Source organism: Heptranchias perlo, chromosome 4, assembly GCF_035084215.1.
Source record: "Heptranchias perlo isolate sHepPer1 chromosome 4, sHepPer1.hap1, whole genome shotgun sequence".
Classification (NCBI taxonomy): Eukaryota; Metazoa; Chordata; class Chondrichthyes; order Hexanchiformes; family Hexanchidae; genus Heptranchias; species Heptranchias perlo.
Window position 1 is genome coordinate 61,545,338 of NC_090328.1, and position 19,538 is coordinate 61,564,875.

General features: G+C 49.8%; 1 pseudogene; it reads right to left on the reverse strand.

Annotated features, from left to right (window-relative positions):
• Window positions 1–19,538, reverse strand: part of LOC137320633 (transcriptional regulator protein Pur-beta-like) — a 54,458-nt pseudogene that overhangs the window by 15,050 nt on the left and 19,870 nt on the right.

Below are 19,538 nucleotides of genomic sequence, written 5' to 3' on the forward strand. Positions count from 1 at the left end.
AAAGTTGAGGATGAGCTTTGAGTGGGTGTGAGGAGTGATGTGATAGAGTAGTGTTGGCAGTGCAGAATGAGTTGGGGGGTGCGGGCGGTGATGTGGAAGACGGAATGTAGGAGAATGAGTAAGTGTACTCACTTTGGCTGACCTAGTTAGGTCATTGAAACACTTCCTGCATTGGATCCAGGTGCGGAAGATGTTACTGCTGCTGGTGACCTCCTCTGCCACCTTGAGGCAGGCCCTCTTGGGGGCAGAGGCAGGCCACTTCCTCCCGTCCGCCGGGTAAAATACATCGCTCCTCCTCCTCACCCCATCCAGTAGCACCTGGACTGAGGCATCACTGAGTTTAGGATCAGCCTTTCCCCTGGGCTGCTCTATTGTGTAATTTTGGGTGTTTGCTCCAGGAGCAGCCATTGGAGGACTGCCCCTTTAAATAGAGCTCCTCCAGCTGACAGCCTGCTCTGCAGGTTTCCGATGGGAAACTCGAAAGCCACGTTAAGTGGCTCCAATTTACCCGCGATCGCGTGGGGATTGGATGGATTTTACTGGGTGGGTTACCCACACGCCCAATCGCCCCCCCCCCCCCGCCCGCTGCCATCGTGCCTCCCCGCTAATATCGGGGCCAAGCAGTCTGCAAAGGGATATAGATAGGTTAAGTGAGTGGGCAAAAATTTGGCAGACGGAGTATAATGTGGGAAAATGTGAACTTGTTTACTTTGGCAGGAGGAATAAAAAAGCAGTATATTATTTAAATGGAGAGAGATTGCAGAACTCTGAGGTATAGGGGGATCTGGGTGTCCTCGTACATGAATCACAAAAAGTTAGTATGCAGGTACAGCAAGTGATTCGGAAGGCAAATGGAATGTTGTCATTTATTGCAAGGGGAATGGAATATAAAAGTAGAGATGTTTTGCTACAGTTGTACAGGGCATTGGTGAGACCACATATAGAATACTTTGTGCAGTTTTGGTCTCCTTATTTAAGAAAGGACATAATTGCTTTGGAGACGGTTCAGAGAAGGTTCACTTGACTGTTTCCTGGGATGAGGGGTTATCTTATGAGGAAAGGTTGGACAAGTTGGGCCTGTATACATTGGAGTTTAGAAGAATGAGAGGTGATCTTATTGAAACATATAAGATCCTGAGGGGACTAGAAGGGGTAGATGCTGAAAGGATGTTTCCCCTTGTTGGAGAGACTAGAACTAGGGGCCACAGTTTAAAAATAAGAGGTCTCCCATTTAAAACGGAGATGAGGAGAAATTTTTTCTCTCAGATTGTTGTGAGTCTGTGGAACTCCCTTCCCCAGAGAGCGGTGGAGGCAGGATCATTGAATATTTTTAAGGCTGAGTTAGATAGATGCTTGATTAATAAGGGAGTCAAAGGTTATAGTCGGTTGATGGGAAAGTAGGGTTTAGGTCACAATCAGATCAGCCATGAACTTATCAAATGGCATAACAGGCTCAAGGGGCCGAATGGCCTATTCCTGCTCTTAATTCGCATGTTTGTATGTATGTTCGTATGTAAAAAATAATCAAAAAAGGAATCGATAGGGTACATAAGAACATAAGAAATAGGAGCAGGAGTAGGCCAATCGGCCCCTCGAGCCTGCTCCGCCATTTAATAAGATCATGGCTGATCTGATCCTAACCTCAAATCTAAATTCATGTCCAATTTCCTGCCCGCTCCCCGTAACCCCTAATTCCCTTTACTTCTCGGACACTGTCTATTTCTGTTTTGAATTGATTCAATGATGTAGCTTCCACAGCTTCCTGGGGCAGCAAATTCCACAGACCTACCTACAAAACAGAAATAGACAGTTTCCTAGAAGTAAAGGGAATTAGGGGTTACGGGGAGCGGGCAGGAAATTGGACATGAATTTAGATTTGAGGTTAGGATCAGATCAGCCATGATCTTATTGAATGGCGGAGCAGGCTCGAGGGGCCGATTGGCCTACTCCTGCTCCTATTTCTTATGTTCTTATGTTCTTATACCACCCTCTGAGTGAAGAAGTTTCCCCTCATCTCAGTTTTGAAGGAGCAGCCCCTTATTCTAAGATTATGCCCCCTCGTTCTAGTTTCACCCATCCTTGGGAACATCCTTACCGCATCCACCCGATCAAGCCCCTTCACAATCTTATATGTTTCAATAAGATCGTCTCATTCTTCTGAACTCCAATGAGTAGAGTCCCAATCTACTCAACCTCTCCTCATCCCCGGGATTAACCGAGTGAACCTTCTTTGTACTGCCTCGAGAGCAAGTATGTCTTTTCTTAAGTATGGAGACCAAAACTGTATGCAGTATTCCAGGTGCGGTCTCACCAATACCTTAAATAACTGCAGCAATACCTCCCTGTTTTTATATTCTATCCCCCTAGCAATAAAAGCCAACATTCCGTTGGCCTTCTTGATCACCTGCTGCACCTGCATACTAACTTCTTGATTTTCTTGCACTAGGACCCCCAGATCCCTTTGTACTGCAGTACTTTCCAGTCTCTTGCCATCAAGATAATAACTTGCTCTCTGATTTTTCCTGCCAAAGTGCATAACCTCACATTTTCCAATATTGTATTGCATCTGCCAAATCTCCGCCCACTCACCCAGCCTGTCTATATCCCCCTGCAGGTTTTTTATGTCCTTCTCACTCTCTACTTTCCCTCCCATCTTTGTATCATCTGCAAACTTTGATATGTTACACTCGGTCCCCTCCTCCAAATCGTTAATATAGATTGTAAAGAGCTGGGGACCCAGCACCGACCCCTGCGGAACACCACTGGCTACTGGTTGCCAGTCCGAGAATGAACCATTTATCCCAACTCTCTGCTTCCTGTTAGATAACCAATCCTCCACCCATGCCAGAATATTACCCCCAATCCAGTGATTCTTTATCTTGAGCAATAATCTTTTATGTGGCACCTTGTCGAATGCCTTCTGGAAGTCTAAATAAACTACGTCCACTGGTTCCCCTTTATCCACCCTGTACGTTATGTCCTCAAAGAACTCAAGCAAATTTGTCAGACATGACTTCCCCTTCGTAAAGCCATGCTGACTTTGTCCTATTAAATTATGTTTATCCAAATGTTCCGCTACTGTCTCCTTAATAATAGACTCCAAAATTTTACCCACCACAGATGTTAGGCTAACTGGTCTATAATTTCCAGCCTTCTGCTGACTACCCTTTTTAAATAAGGGTATTACATTAGCAGTTTTCCAATCTGCCGGGACCTTTGCCGAGTCCAGAGAATTTTGGAAAATTATTACCAAAGCATCCACAATCCCCACTGCCATTTCCCTCAAGACCCTGGGATGTAAGCCATCAGGTCCAGGGGATTTATCCGCCTTGAGTCCCATTAATTTACTAAGTACCAATTCCTTAGTGATTTTAATCGTATTTAGCTCCTCCCCCCCTAGAGCCCCCTGTTTGTCCAGTGTTGGGATATTCTTAGTGTCCTCTACCATAAAGACTGAAACAAAATATTTGTTCAGCATTTTTGCCATCTCCATGTTTCCCACCATTAATTTCCCGGTCTCATCCTCTAAGGGACCTACGTTTGCCTTAGCCACCCTTTTTCTTTTTATATAACTATAGAATCTCTTGCTATCTGTTTTTATATTTTTTGCTAATTTATTTTCATAATCTATCTTCCCTTTCTTAATCAATCCTTTAGTTAATTTTTGCTGTCTTTTGAAGTCTTCCCAATCTTCTATCCTCCCACTAAGTTTGGCTACCATATATGTCCTTGTTTTTAGTCGGATACTATCCTTAATTTCTTTACTTAGCCACGGATGGCTGTCATTTCTTTTACACCCTTTTTTCCTCAGTGAAATATATTTGTTTTGAAAGTTGTAAAATAACTCCTTAAATGAACACCACTGCTCATGTACCGTCTTACCCTTTAATCTATTTTCCCAGTCCACTCTAATCAATTCCGCCCTCATACCATCATAGTCTACCTTATTCAAGCTCAGTATGCTTGTTTGAGAACCAACCTTCTCACCCTCTAATTGGATATGGAATGTAACCATGTTATGGTCACTCATTCCAAGGGGATCCTTAACTAGGACATTATTAATTAATCCTGGCTCATTACACAGGACCAGGTCCAAGGTTGCTTGCCCCCTTGTAGGATCAGTTACATACTGCTCAAGAAATCCATCCCTAATACACTCAATAATCTCTTCCTCAAGGCTGCCCCGCCCAATTTGATTTGTCCAGTTAATATGATAGTTAAAATCCCCCATAATTATAGCTGTTCCCTTTTTACATTCCCCGACTATTTCCTGATTAATACTTCTTCCAGCAGAGTTGCAACTATTAGGAGGCCTATATACTACGCCCACTAGTTTTTTTCCCCTTATTATTCCTTATCTCTACCCAAACTGTTTCATTATCCTGATCCTTTGTCCCAATATCATTTCTCTGTATTACAGTGATTCCTTCCTTTATTAACATAGCCACCCCACCTCCCCTTCCTTCCTGCCTGTCCTTCCTGATTGTTAAATACCCTGGCATATTTAATTCCCAGTCGTTGTCACCCTGCAGCCATGTTTCTGTAATGGCCACAAGATCATACCCATACGTAGTTATTTGTGCCGTTAACTCGTCCATTTTGTTACGAATGCTACGTGCATTCAGATAAAGAACCTTCAAATATGTTTTGTGACACTTAGTTCCTGCTTTTTCCTTTTTGTCCCGATGTTTGTCCTGGATCTCCTTCATCTCCTCGGCGTACTTGCTGAAGGCGCTGCCGAACTTGGACCAGGCTTTATAGGGGATGGTGATGGAGTTCCAGTAAGAGGGCTTCACCTCACTCACTTGCATGAACACGCCTTACTTGTTGGAGCCCATGTCGAAGAAGAAGCGCTTGCTGTCCACGGTGATGGACGTGCCCTCGGGCAACTCAGACTGGCCGCATGGCTCGTCGTCCACGCCGTAGTTGTCGATCAGCTTCGCCAGTGCGTCCCTGAACTCGATGAGCCCTTGGGCCGGCAGGGCGATGGTCTGGCCTTGCGTCCCCCCCAAGCCGGGGCCTCGATTTAAGGTCTGGCGGATGCGCAGGAAGCGACCTCGCTGGTTCTCCTTCAGGTCCATGTAGTCCTTACGGTTCTCCCGCACCAGGAACTCACTCTTCAGTGCACGGCGGGGCTCGTTGGAGCTCAGGCCGGCGTCGGAGTCCGAGGGGCCCAGCTGCGCGTAGTGCTCAATGAAATCCCTGAGGTAGTCGCGGATCTCGGCCGCCACCGCCATGGAGAGGGTCAGCCAGCTCTTGTTGCCGCCCACGCCCACCTCGGCGATCTTGATGAAGGTGGATAGAGATAAACTTTTTCTGCTGATGGGGGAGTCTCGGAGAAGGGGACATAACCTTAAAATCAGAGCCAGATCATTCAGGAGAGAAGTTAGGAAACACTTCTTCATGCAAAGGGTAATAGAAGTGTGGAACTCTCTCCCACAAAAAGCAGTAGCTGTTAACTCAATTAATAATTTTAAATCTGAGATTGATAGATTTTTGCTAGCCAAGGGTATTAAGGGACATGGAGCCAAGACGGGTGGATGGAGTTAGGATACAGATCAGCCATGATCTCATTGAATGGTGGAACAGGCTTGAGGGGCTGGATGGCCTACTCCTGTTCTTGTTGACTCCTTTGATGGGCTGGGGCTAGATTGGAAGGCTTCGTAGTGGATCTGGCGTTACTCCATGACTGAGTAGAGACTGCCTTCACTCTCTGGCTGGATTGTAGCAGCATTCAAAGTTAGCCTAATGCAAAATAAACTCTTCTTAAACAATAATTTTCTGAATCCCACTTTATAGAAGAAAACAATGAAAAAAAACCACTTCTTAATGAAGTTACTTGCCAGAATGTAATCCTCTTTAGAGAATGCTAATACTCCTCGGCCAAATAATAGGGTGAATGGAATATTCCTTTTTCTAATATGTACAATAAGTTATATAATTGCTAGAGCTACACAAATATTTTTAGTTTAAGGGGGAATTTTAACTGGGAGCAGGATGCGGGTGGGCAGGGTGACGCCAAACCCGACCAAAGCATGAAGCCGGGGCAATTTTCACTCCAGGGCCTCATCTGCATGTTACCAGTCAGCTGACCGCCTGAAATAGGAGGGAAGTGGCAGCAGGCCTCCGGGAGGGAGCAGAAGCTTGGGCAGCAGGGGGCCGCCGGCCTGCACCAAAAAAAGGATTGCCAGCAAAAGGTAAGTCGGGGAGGGGGTTTTGGGAGGGTCCTGCAGGGTAGGAAGGCAGATGGGGGGGAAAGCCCACCTCCTCCCGACCCCACAGAGAAAGTAAAAGCACTTACCTTAAATGGCCTCTGCTGGTCCTGGATCCTCTTCCCGCTGTCTTTACCTGGCAAAGGCTTCCCTGCTCAGGCAGAGTTAAAATTGCAGTCAGGGCTCAATGACCCTGATCTGCATATTTTAAGAAGGACCCCGCTAGATTCAGGCAGCAGTCTTTATTGCCTGCTCAGAAGAGGAGGTTAAAATGGAAGATGCGGGATGCAAGCGGGTTGTCGGTGGGTAAATTTTAACTGCCCACCCACTCGGTTTCCATGGGACAGGTAGGATTAAAATCCCCCCTTTAGAATCCATTCGTATTTAGGACATCACATTAAAAATTAAGATTTATCCAAATCGATTTCTAAGCAACATGGGGCTCGATTTTAGCACCCGCTACCGGGTGCGTTCTCGGCGGGGGGGGCCCCCGAAAATCCCGAAATCCAGGTGCGGGACCGGATCGCGCCTCGATCCTGCCCACTTCCGGGTTCCCCGATGACGCGCCGGCGTGCGCGCGCAGCCCCCGCTGGTGGGAATCCCGCAGGCAATTTAAGCCAGCGGGATGCCACTTGAGAGTACTTACTTTGCTTGTTCAGGTCATTGATTGACCTGATTAAGGGACTGTGTGTGATTTTGGATAAACATGGGACTGTTTCACACACTGGGGGAAACACTCCCAGTTGAAATGGACGTGTTGCAGCTGTCAGCCTGTGGCAGCTGCAAAGGTCCATTTGACAGGTGTGGGGGGAGACACTCACCCATTGCAGGAGGCCACTCTGTCACTTGGGACAAAGTTTGGCCTCCACCACCCTCCTCTTGATGGTCGAAGTCACCAACCTGCACACTTACCCCGGGGTCCGGAGACATGTACCTACCTTGCGGACCCCCTCAGATGTACATCTTGCGGATGGGAGCCGCCGTAGCTGCAGTCATGACCAGCCTCACCAGCCTCGCCATCCACGCCGTCCACCTCTGACATGTGGAGCACCACAACAGAGTGCTGTGACACATCCACCTGTACAGCAGGAGGGAGGGCTACCGCAAAGAGAGATGCGTCGCAGAGGGCACTACCCTCGCCACACGTTCCACAGACCGAGGCTCAGCCTCCTGGACCACTCTGAGCAGCAGTGCACACGGAGGCTCAGAGTCACTCGACATGTAGCCGTGGACATCTGCAGCCTCTTTCATGCCGAGCTGCTCCTGGCTGGCCCATGCACCATGTTCCTACCTGTCGCTGTCAAAGTCACCACTGCCCTCCCGAACTTCTGCTCCACAGCCTTCCAGGCTGCAACCGGGGACATCCCCGATGTCGCTCAGTCGTCTGCGCAGAAGAGCCCTGCAAATACACCTACACCCACTCTGCAGTGACACACTGGGTGGCATCAGTGGTGGGTCCTCATAGTGATACCCAGGAGCGGGCATTATTGCACAAACCGGACAGGATTCGCGAAGATATGGCAGTAGTGGTGCCAATATAATGTGTGATGTGAGTTGTTCTTTAATTCAATAGAAGTAAGAACCATGACAAACCCTCAAACACCCTTGTGCATCCCCTTCATGCTCACGACACGTTTGCCTTACGCTGCCTACTGCACATATGTGATGCATGCCCTGTGGCTGCAGCACAGGTAGTGGCAGGTTGAGTGAGGCTGGCCGTGAGGGAGATGCACGAGAGGGTGAGTATGGGATAGAGCCATGAGGTTGTATGAGGATTGGGTTGTGTGGTAGTGGCGGGGTGAGTACTGGCGAGGTGAGTAGGTGGAGGTAAGATGAGGATGGGGTTTGAGTGGGTATGAGGGGTGATGTGACAGAGTAGTGTTGGCAGTGCTGAAGGAGATGTGGGGTGGGGGCAGTGTTGTGGCAGACGGAGTGTAGGGGAAAGACTACGTATTCTCACTGTGGCTGACCTACTGCGGTCATTGGAGCGCCTCCTGCACTGTATGCAGGTGCGCGATATGTTGGTGGCGCTGGTGACCTCCTCTGCCACCTCGAGCCAGGCCTTCTTGGTGGCAGAGGCAGGCCGCTTCCTCCCGCCCGCCGGGGGGAAGATCTCTGTCCTCCCCCTCCTCCTCACCCCATCAAATGATACCTGGGGTGAGGCATCATTAAACTGGGAGCAGCCTTCCCCCTGGGCTACTCCATGCTGTAATTTTTGCTGTTTGTGGCAGCATCTGTCAGTGGAGGACTGCCCCTTTAACTAGAGCGCCTCCAGCTGACAGATCTTACTGCGCATGCGCAGCCCGCCCGACGCGCAGATCAGCAGTGGGGAACCCGGAGGAGCAGGTAAGTGAATCCAATTAGTGTGTTGCCTGCTACGATCGCGCGGGCAACCCACTAATTTCACCGGGCGCGTTTTGAACGCGCCAGCTGGCCCACCCGCCGAGAACCCGCACCCCTGGTAAAATCGGGCCCCATGGAATCTGTAATGTTAAATCAGTGCATTTACATAGATAAAGCTGCCGTATGTATTACTGGTACCATCATGATGCCAGCTCACTGAATGTGCATCAGCACACTCTTGTGATAACTCAATAACAGTGTTCATTACTGCAAATCTGTTGTGTATATAAAGTCTCAAAATACAGTCAAAATAATGCTACCTTTCTCTTCTTTCTGCTGCTTCCTTGAATAATATAACTATTAGGCCATATGAGACAGGACTTTGACTAATTTTCTTTGTGCTTTTTACTGAGCAGAAGAATTATTATAGTATAGTTATAGATTATGAAATTGAAAGCTTGATAAATCTGGTGGAACTAGACTCAGGTTCAGGGCATTGTAGTGAAGAAACTTGTTATTGTGCTTGGGATGTTGATCACTCAGATTAGTTGTTTTGTAATCTCCTTGAGCTTTTGTGTGTATACAGTGCAATGCATAAAATGGTCTATCGAAATGAAATGTTGACAGTATTATCAATTAGTCATTGCAAAAGAACTCTTTAAGGAACTTAAAAGATCCAGAGAACTTTCTGGAACAGTGTGTTTCCAGCCCAACCAGGAAGGAAACAGTGCTGGATCTAGTAATAGTGAATGAAATGGGGCAGGTGGAGCATGTTTCCGTGGGGGAGCATTTGAGGCACAGTGATCGTAATATCATCAGGTTTAGAAAATTTATGGAAAAGGAAGAATCAAATGTGAAAATGCTTAACTGGAGGGGGGCTAATTTCAGTAGGTTAAAAAGGGATCTTGCCCAGGTGGATTGGAATCAAAAATTGTTAGGCAAAACAGTAATTGAACAATGGGAGGCCTTCAAGGAGTAGATGTTTCGGGTACAGGGTAGACACATTCCTATGAGGGGGAAAGGAAGGGCATCCAAAACTAGAGCTCCCTGGATGACTCAAGATATAGAGATTAAAATGAAACAGAAAAAGGAGGTTTATGATGAATGTTTCGTTCATAATGCAGTGGAGAACCAGGCTGAATACAGAAAGTACAGAGGAGATCTAAAAAAGGGAATAAAAGGGACAAAGAGAGTATAAGAATTGATTAGCGGCAAACATTAAAGGGAATCCAGAAGTCTTTTATAAACATATAAATAGTAAAAGGGTAGTCAAAGGAAGGGTGGGACTGAATAGGGGCAAAAAAGGAAATCTTCCTGTGGAGGCAGAGGGCATGGATGAGGTACTAAATGAATACTCTGCATCCGTCTTCACTAGCAGTAAAGGAGGGGGTAGTAGTGATATTGGATGGGATATAAAAAAAGATAAAGGAGGTACTTAAAAGGTTGGCAGCACTGATAGTAGAAAAGTCATCCAGTCCAGATGGGATGCATCCTAAGTTACGGAGGGAAGTAAGGGTGGAAATTGTGGAGGCTCTGGCCACAGTCTTCCAATCCTCCTTAGATATGGGGACAATGCTGGAGGACTGGAGGATTGCAAATATTACAGACTGTTCCAAAAAGGGGAGAGTGATAAACCCGACAATTATAGGCTAGTCAGCCTAATGTCAGTGGTGGGGAAACTTTGAGACACAATGGCCCCAATATTACCAGGGAGGCAGGTTAGCAGCGGGGGGTCGACTGGGCATGTGGGTAACCTGCCCAGTAAAATCGGCGGGTTCCCCACACGATCGCAAGTAAATTGAAGCCACTTACCTTGGCTTCTGGGATTCCCATTGGAAACCTGAGCAGCGGGCGGACTGCGCGCCCACATCACAGGCTGTCAGCTGGAGGAGCCCTATTTAAAGGGGCAGTCCTCCAATGCTGCTCCTGCAGCAAACAGCCAAAATTACACATGGAGCAGCCCAGGGGAAAGGCTGCTCCCAGGTTTAATGATGCCTCACTCCAGGTCTTACTGGATGGGGTGAGGAGGAGGAGAGAGATCTTCTACCCGGAAGATGGGAGGAAGTGGCCTGCCTCTGCCACCAAGAAGGCCTGGCTCGAGGTGGCAGAGGAGGTCAGCAGCACCAGCAACATATTCTGCACCTGGATACAGTGCAGGAAGCGCTTCAATGACCTAACTAGGTCAGCCAAAGTGAGTACACTTACTCATTCCCCTACACTCCGTCTTCCACATCACCGCCCCCAACCCACAACTCCTTCTGCACTGCCAACACTACTCTATCACATCACTCTTCACACCCACTCAAACTTCATCCTCAACTTACCTGCACTTACTCACCTCGCCAGTACTCATCCCACCACAACAACTCAACCCAATCCTCATACAATGTCATGGCTCTGTCTCATACTCACCCTCTGATGCATCTCTTTCACGGTCATCCTCACCCAATCTGGCACTACCTCTGCTGCAGCCACAGGGGATGCATCGCGTATGAGTAGTAGGAAGCGTAAGGCAAAGGTTTCGTGAGCACAAAGGGGATGCACAAGGGTGTTTGACAGTTTGTCATGTTTTTTATTTATATTTGATTTTGGTTCAACTCACATTAAATATTATATTGTCACCACTACTGCCACGTCTTGGCCATTCTTGACTGGCTTGTACAATAAGTCCCTTTCATGAGGTTCTCCATGAACACCCACACTTGATGCCAACCATTGGGTCATTTATAGTTGCATGACTATTTTGTGCAGGTGCCTGTGGCACAGCACTGTGTTGTGGAGCTCCACGTGGCGGAGGTGGACGGCGTGCCTGGCGAGGCTGGTGATGTTGCTCGTCCTCGGATGAAGTGATGAATGTAGCCATGGCACCCCTCATCCTGACGGTGTGAGTTTGAGGGGGTCCGCAAAGTAGGTAGAAGTGTTTGCACAGCAGAGTTTAGGTATAAATTAATAATTTTGAGTGGAAAGACCAAGGTGTTGCAGTCAAACCTTTGTCTGAAGTGACAGAGTGCCCTGCTGCAATAAATGAGGTTTTCCCCCCACCTGTCAAATAATCCTTTGCATCTCCCACCGGCTGCTGACTGAAACATGTCTGCTCCAACAGGGAGTGTTTCCCACAGCACGGGAAACACGCTGAGGATCCTTCAAAATTGCACCCCTGCCAAAATCTCCTGTCAATGAGGTCTGTCAAGTACCTCAACTAGGTAAGTAAGTATTTAAATTGTCATCCCGCCAGCTTTAATTGCAGGTGGGAGTCCCGCACGCGGGACCTGCCCGCGCACCCAGACGCGTCACTGGGGAACCCGGAAGTGGGCGGGTTTGAGCCGGGCTCCAGATCCGCTCAGGGATTCCCCGATTTTATGAGCCCCCCCCACCCCCAACGCACCCGCATGGCCATCCTAAAACCAACCCCAATAATCCGGGACAAAATTAATTGGCACTTGGGAAAGTATGGACTAATAAATGAAAGTCAGCATGGATTTGTGAAAGGAAAATCGCGTTTGACTAACTTGATTGAATTCTTTGATGAAGTAACGGAGGAGGATGATGAAGGTAGTGTGGTTGATGTGTATATGGACTTTCAAAATCATTTGATAATGTACCACATAATAGACTTGTTAGCAAAATTAAAGCCCATTGGATTAAAGGGTTAGTGGCAGCATGGATACAAAATTGGCTAAGGGACAGAAAGCAGAGAGTAGTGGTGAATGGTTGCTTTTCAGACTGGAGGGAAATATACAATGGTGTGCCCCAGGGGTCAGTATTAGGACCACTGCTCTTTTTGATATATATTAATGACCTGGACTTGGGTATAGAGGGTATAATTTCAAAGTTTGCAGATGACACTAAACTCAGAAATGTAATAAACAATGTGGAGGAAAGTAACAGACTTCAGGTGGACATAGAGAGACTGGTGAAATGGGCAGACACATGGCAGATGAAATTTAACACAGAGAAGTGTGAAGTGCTACATTTTGGAAGGAAGAATGAGGAGAGGCAATATAAACTAAATGGTACAATTTTAAAGGGGATGCAGGAACAGAGAGACCTGGGGGTGCAAATCTTTTAAGGTGCAGGACAAGTTGAAAAAGCTGTTAAACAAAGGCTTATGATCCTGGGCTTTATTAATAGGGCCATCGAGTACAAAAGCAAGGAAGCTATGCTAAACCTTTATAAAACACTGGATAGGCCTCAGCTGGAGTACTGTGTTCAATTCTGGGCACCACACTTTAGGAAGGATGTCAAGGCCTTAGAGAGGGTGTAGAAGAGATTTACTCAAATGGTACCAGTGATGAGGGACTTCAGTCATGTGGAGAAACTGGAGAAGTTGGGGTTGTTCTCCTTAGAACAGAGAAGGTTAAGGGGAGATTTGATAGAGGTGTTTAAAATCATGAATGGTTTTGATTGAGTAAATAATTAGAAACTGTTTCCAATGGCAAAAGGGTCGGTAACCAGAGGACACAGATTTAAGGCGATTGGCAAAAGTGACATGAGGAAACAATTTTTTATATAAACACAGCGAGTTGTAATGATCTGGAATGCACTGCCTGAAGGGGTGGTGGAAGTAGATTCAATAGTAACTTTCAAAAGGGAATTGGATAAATACGAAGGGAAAAAATTTACAGGGCTTGGTGAAAGAGCAAGGGAATAGGACTAATTGGATAGCTCTTTCAAAGAGCTGGCAAAGGCATGATAGGCTAAATGGCCTCCTTCTGTGCTGTACCTGTTATGATCAGGAGGCTTACCATCACATTATAGCATCTCACTTCTCTCTTTTCTACTAGTTGGTGACAGAATACTTAAAGATAACTTTACTAACTCCAAATGGTGGAAAGGCATTGGTGGAGGCTTGCTGGCTAGAAGAAATCCCTTGAAATTGAGGTTTACTTGGCAAGACATTGTAATGTTATGGCTGAAATATTGCAATGTTTGCCTGTGTGTGAAGTGAATGGGTGAGTAAATATGGAATGATTAGCAAAGGATACTGACCATGAGATTGAAGGAGACTTCCCAACTCACCCTTCCCCATTCCCGCTATAGTATCCATGCACAGACTCTCTGGGCCCGATTTTAGCACCCGGTTCCGGGTGCGTTCTCGGCGGGGGGGCCTCTAAAATCCCGATTTCGAGGATTGCGCCTCGATCCCGCCCACTTCCGGGTTGCGCGCTGACGTGCGGGGGTGCGTGCGTTGGCCCCGCTGGTGGGAATCCCGCAGGCAATTAAAGCCAGTGGGGTTCCACTTGAGTGTATTTATCTTGGTATTTCAGGTCATTAAATGACCTGATTGAGCTGTTTATTTAACAGGTGTCGGATTTTACAGTGAAATGAGACTGTTTCCCATACTGGGGGAAACACTCACACTCTCAACGGACGTGTTGCAGCCAGCAGCCTGTGGCAGCTGCCAAGGTGCATTCCACAGGTCGGGGGGGGGAGAGCCTTCACCAACGCAGGAGGACACTCCGTAACATTGGGCAACGCCTGCCCTCCACCACCCTCCTCCAAGCAAGAAGATTCACCGGCGTGGAAGTCCAACCCCTGTGCGAGGACACACTTTTCTAGCGTGCACAACCCCGCAAACCTAAACCTGCCAGATGGGTGCTGCGTTGACATCCTCGGAGGACGAACAGCATGACCAGCCTCAGCAGCCTCGCAGTCCACGCCGTCCGCCTCAGAGACGTGCATCCCCACAACACGGTGCTGTGGCACATCCACCTGCACAGCAGGATGGAGGGCATCCGCAGAGAGAGATGCGTCGCAGGAGGCACTACCCTCTGCACAGGGTCTACAGACCGAGGCTCAGCTTCATGGACCTCTCTGAGCAGCAGTGCATACGGAGGCTCAGAGTCACTCGCCAGGTAGTCGCCGACATCTGCAGCCTCCTCAATGACGAGCTGCTCCCGGATGGACCAAGCAGCATCTTCTTACCCGTCGCCGTCAAAGTCACCACTGCCCTCAACTTCTTCACCTCCGGATCCTTCCAGGGTGCCACGGGGGACATCACCGGGGTCTGTCAGTCATCTGCACACAAGTGCATAAGGCAGGTCACCGATGGGTTGTTCCGCAGGGCCTCGACCTACATCAACTTCGCCATGGATGAGCGCAACCAGACGGAGAGGGCGGTTGGATTCCATGCCATGGCTGGCTTCCCACGGGTGCAGGGTGTAATCGATTGCACCCACATAGCAATACGGGCACCTCCACATGAGCCAGGGCTGTTTATCAACAGGAAAGGGTATCACTCCATGAACGCCCAGCTCATTTGTGACCACCGCCAGAGATTCCTACACGTGTGCGCCAGATACCCTGGCAGCTGCCACGATGCCTTCGTCCTCAGGGAGTCCACCGTCCCGCCCCTCTTCCACACACCCAACGCCGGCAACGGCTGGCTCCTCGGCGACAAGGGATATCCCCTGCACACGTGGCTTATGACACCTCTGAGGAACCCCATTACCGAGCCACAGCGTCGGTATAATGACAGCCACATTGCTACCAGGTCTACAATTGAGCAGGCTATAGGGCTGCTCAAGATGCGCTTCAGGTGCCTTGATCGTTCCGGGGGAGCGCTCCAATACACGCCATTCAGAGTGGGACGAATTATAGTTGTCTGCTGTGCCCTGCATAACATGGCCCAACAGAGAGGGGTGCCGCTGGAGGAGGCCCCATGCACACCCGCCACCCACATTGAGGACGACAATGAGGAGGAGGTGGAGGAGGAAGAGGAGGAGGAGGAAGAGAGAGAGGAGGAGGAACGACCCATGCGCCGAACACCGGCTCACCTGTGTGCTCGTCAGGCCAGGGAGGCACTCATATGCCAACGGTTCTCCTAACATCACACTGTGTGAGGCGTTCACATGTCATAACGTGCACAGACGAGGGTCCATACAGGCTCCCTCCACAGAAGAGTGGTGCCTGTACACCTGCACCCACTGGATTATGCCCAATGGGTGGGACGGGGTGGTCGTCATCATGATGAGGCGCACGGAAGGGACATATTGCACAAGCCGCAGAATTATGGACAAGAGGTGGCAGCATTGGTGAGAAAAAGTGAGTTTATTTTGTGGTGACATTCAAAGAGTAGAAAATTTAAAAAAAAACGACAAACACCCTGGTGCAATCCCTGTGTGCTCACGGAACTTTAGGCGTTCGTTTTCGGGACCCCCTACGTGGTGCTACCCCTGTGGCTCCAGCAGAGGTGGTGGCAGGTTGCTCCTGTTCGTGCCCTGACTGGGTAGATGCTTTGGGCCGACGCCCCCTGGGTTTCGGTGCCCGTGAGGGCACCTCCACAGACTGCTCCTCCTGCACCTGTGCAGGGGCAGACTCGGCCAACTGGAGAGGATGGACTATTGCGGGCACTGGTTGAGAGGGGGGCAACGGGTGAGACTTGGGGGCGCCTTGAGTAGCGTCCACACTTCCATTTCCCCGTTTACCATCTTCCCTCTCATGGCCAAGGCCCACATCACCCCTTCCACCCTGCTGGACGGCAGTTTGGATGACGTGGGTGAGACCTTGCAAGGCCACCTCCAATGTATCTGTCAACCTGTTGATGGCGGCAGAATGTTGTTCACCCTGAATCCGAACAGCCGTTGTGAGGGCCTGGATGGACTCATTGGTGAGCTGTGCGTGACGCTCGAGGGAGGCTAGCCTGTCCTCCACCGCAGACGTTCCCACACCTACCCGCGACACTATCTCAGAGATGCCTTCACGTCCCTGCGACACTATCTCGGCGATACCCTCCTGCACCTGTGCCACCATTCCCCTCATGCAGGAGTTGGACTCCTCCATCCTCCGTGCGATTGTGGAGAGTGCGCGTGGCACCTCTCCCAGTACCTCAGCAATGTTCTGGTGCCCCTCGACGACTCTCCTTTTGACAGGTGGCCCCCTGGGTTCAGCATCTGGGTCCGGCTGAGCAAAGCCTGGAGAAGAGTGCTCCCACCGACGCGGACCCTCCGCGGCTGACCCTGCCACCAGGGTCTGCTCATGCTCACGTGAGCGCGGTGACTCACCATGTGCAATCCCAACTAGCTGAGGGGGGGGGACCCACCGAGGTGTGTGTATCTGCGCTGGTGGATGCAAGGCTCATGTGTGACGATGCACCCTCAGAGATGGGCATGTCCTCTGAGGAATCGCCCTCAACCGAGACGTCGATCGCAGACGGTCCTGCAAGAGAACAGAGGGAAATATCAGGCATGTGACCAAATGTGGCGGTGCGGCATATGCCATGTGATGCTAAGATCATTCACGATCATGAGTGATGAGTGTCAGCTTTCCCTTACCGGCCGTTTCGCCAGAACCAGACTCGCCATCCGCCATCGACAGGCAATGCAGCGTGCGGCTGATCTCCAGTGCCTCGACCTCGGCGTCTGTCAGGGCCATCTCGTGTGGCGGGCCCCCTCCGGTGCGTGCCCTATCGCGTGCGTTCCTGGCCCTCTTCTCCTGTGAGGGCAAAACACAAAAACGTTATTGAGTGATGATTACAATGTGAGACGCTTTAAGCATTGGTGTGAGTGGGTTGAGCGTGTGCCAGATGGATGGGAGGATGCGTGTGCCACATGGCCATCCCATTGTATGGGCATTGGGGTGTGTGGTAGTGGTCGAGTGGGGACAGGGACGGTGGGTACGTGCAGGCACTGTGAGGCTGATAGTTGGGTGGCTGTGACGATTGGTGCGGGAGCGCAGTACTGTCAGTGGAGATGGGGTTGTGAGGTGTTTGAGGTGATGTGGAAGACGGAGTGATGCAGAGTGCGTTAGTGTACTCACTTTTCCAGACCTGGTGAGGTCATTGAATCTCTTGCGGCACTGAATCCAAGTGCGGGTGGTGTTTCCCCTGCTTGTGACCTCCGCGGCCACCTCCTCCCATGCCCTCTTGGTGGCGCTGGCAGGGCACCTCCTTCCATCCGTGGGGAACAGCGTCTCCCTCCTCATGCGGACCCCGTCCAGCAGCACCTGGAGGGCGTGGTCCGTGAAACGGGGAGCAGCCTTACCCCTGTGCTCCTCCATCCTTGATGGAGTGTAGTTTGTGGCTGGAGGGGCTTTGGTGGACTGCCCCTTTAAATAGAGCGCAGCCATCGCTCAGACGTCAATGCGCATGCGCAGGCCGCCAGCACGCAGCTGAGAAGCACGGAACCCGTAACTGCCGTCTAATTACATCAATCATCCCGCGATCGCGTGCGCAACGCACTCAATTTGGCCGGCGCGTTTTCCTCGAGCCCGCCCGACCACCCGCTGCCAACCCGCACCCCTGGTAAAATCGGGCCCTCTGAGTCTCTCCCTTTAAGGAGACAAGGGTTGCAGATTTGGTGGCCCCTTCCCTTCTGCCTGCGCTAACACTTCTGCAAACAAATATTAATGCGATATACGTTGGAAAGAGGAATGGGAAAGATATGTGATACACAGGTGCTCAAGTCACCAGTCATATTCTGAGTGTGTGAATATTTCAGCACTCAGGTTTGTTGTGCTAGCAGAGTGCTTGTTTGGCACATTTAATGGGCCACAGGGTCAACACACTGATATGGCAGCATCACACAATGCCCAGGGAAAACATGAGAATGCCCATGCATTTAGAAAGATGAATAGTTTGTAAAATGCAGTGCATTCTTCCTGTGTGTGGGTGCAAAAGCTTTGAAGTGAAGTGCAGTTAAGATGCTTGGCAAACCAACTCTGTAAAATTACACTATGGGCTCGATTTTCAGACGTCCGAGCTGGCGGGTTCGTGGCGGAGGGGCTCCGAAAATCGGGGATTCCCGGGGCGGGTCCGGAGCCCGGCTCCAAACCGCCCACTTCGAGGTTCCCCAATGACGCGCTTAGATGCGCGTGCAGCCCCCACATGCGGGACACCTGCCGGCAATTAAAGCCAGCAGGATCCCACTTAAACCAATTAAGGAGATAGTTCAGGTCGTTTACAGCATATTTTAGGAGGGGTGGGATTTTCAACTCAACTGAGAGTGTTTACCATACTGGGGGATACACTCCCAGTTGAAATGGACGTGTTGCAGCCACCAGCCTATGGCAGCTGCAAAGGTCCATTTGACAGGTGGTGGTGGGGAGACCCTCACTCATTGCAGGAGGCCACTCTGTCACTTTGGACAAAGATTAGTCTCCACCACCTTCCTCCTAACAATAACATACACAAACTTGCACACTTACTCCGGTGTGCAGACACATTTAACTACCTTGCGGACCCCCTCAAACGTACATCTTCCAGATGGGAGCCGCCATAGCTTTTTTTTATTCGTTCATGGGATGTGGGCGTCGCTGGCGAGGCCAGCATTTACTGCCCATCCCTAATTGCCCTTGAGAAGGTGGTGGTGAGCCGCCTTCTTGAACCACTGCAGTCCGTGTGGTGAAGGTTCTCCCACAGTACTGTTAGAAAGGGAGTTCCAGGATTTTGAATCAGTGATGATGAAGGAACGGCGATATATTTCCAAGTCGGGATGGTTTCTGACTTGTAGGGCAAAGTGCAGGTTGTGTTGTTCCTATGTACCTGCTGCCCTTGTCCTTCTAGGTGGTAGAGGTTGCGGGTTTGGGAGGTGCTGTTGAAGAAGCCTTGGCGAGTTGCTGCAATGCATCCTGTGGATGGTACACACTGCAGCCATAGTGCGCCGGTGGTGAAGGGAGTGAATGTTTAGGGTGGTGGATGGGGTGCCAATCAAGCGGGCTGCTTTGTCCTGGATGGTGTGGAGCTTCTTGAGTGTTGTTGGAGCTGCACTCATCCAAGCAAGTGGAGAGTATTCCATCACACTCCTGACTTGTGCCTTGTAGATGGTGGAAAGGCTTTAGGGAGTCAGGAGGTGAGTCACTCACCGCAGAACACCCAGCCTCTGACCTGCTCTTGTAGCTACAGCATTTATATGGCTGGTCCAGTTAAGTTTCTGGTAAATGGTGACCCCCAGGATGTTGATGGTCGGGGATTCGGCGATGGTAATGCTGTTGAATGTCAAGGGGAGGTGGTTAGACTCTCTCTTGTTGTAGATGGTCATTGTCTGG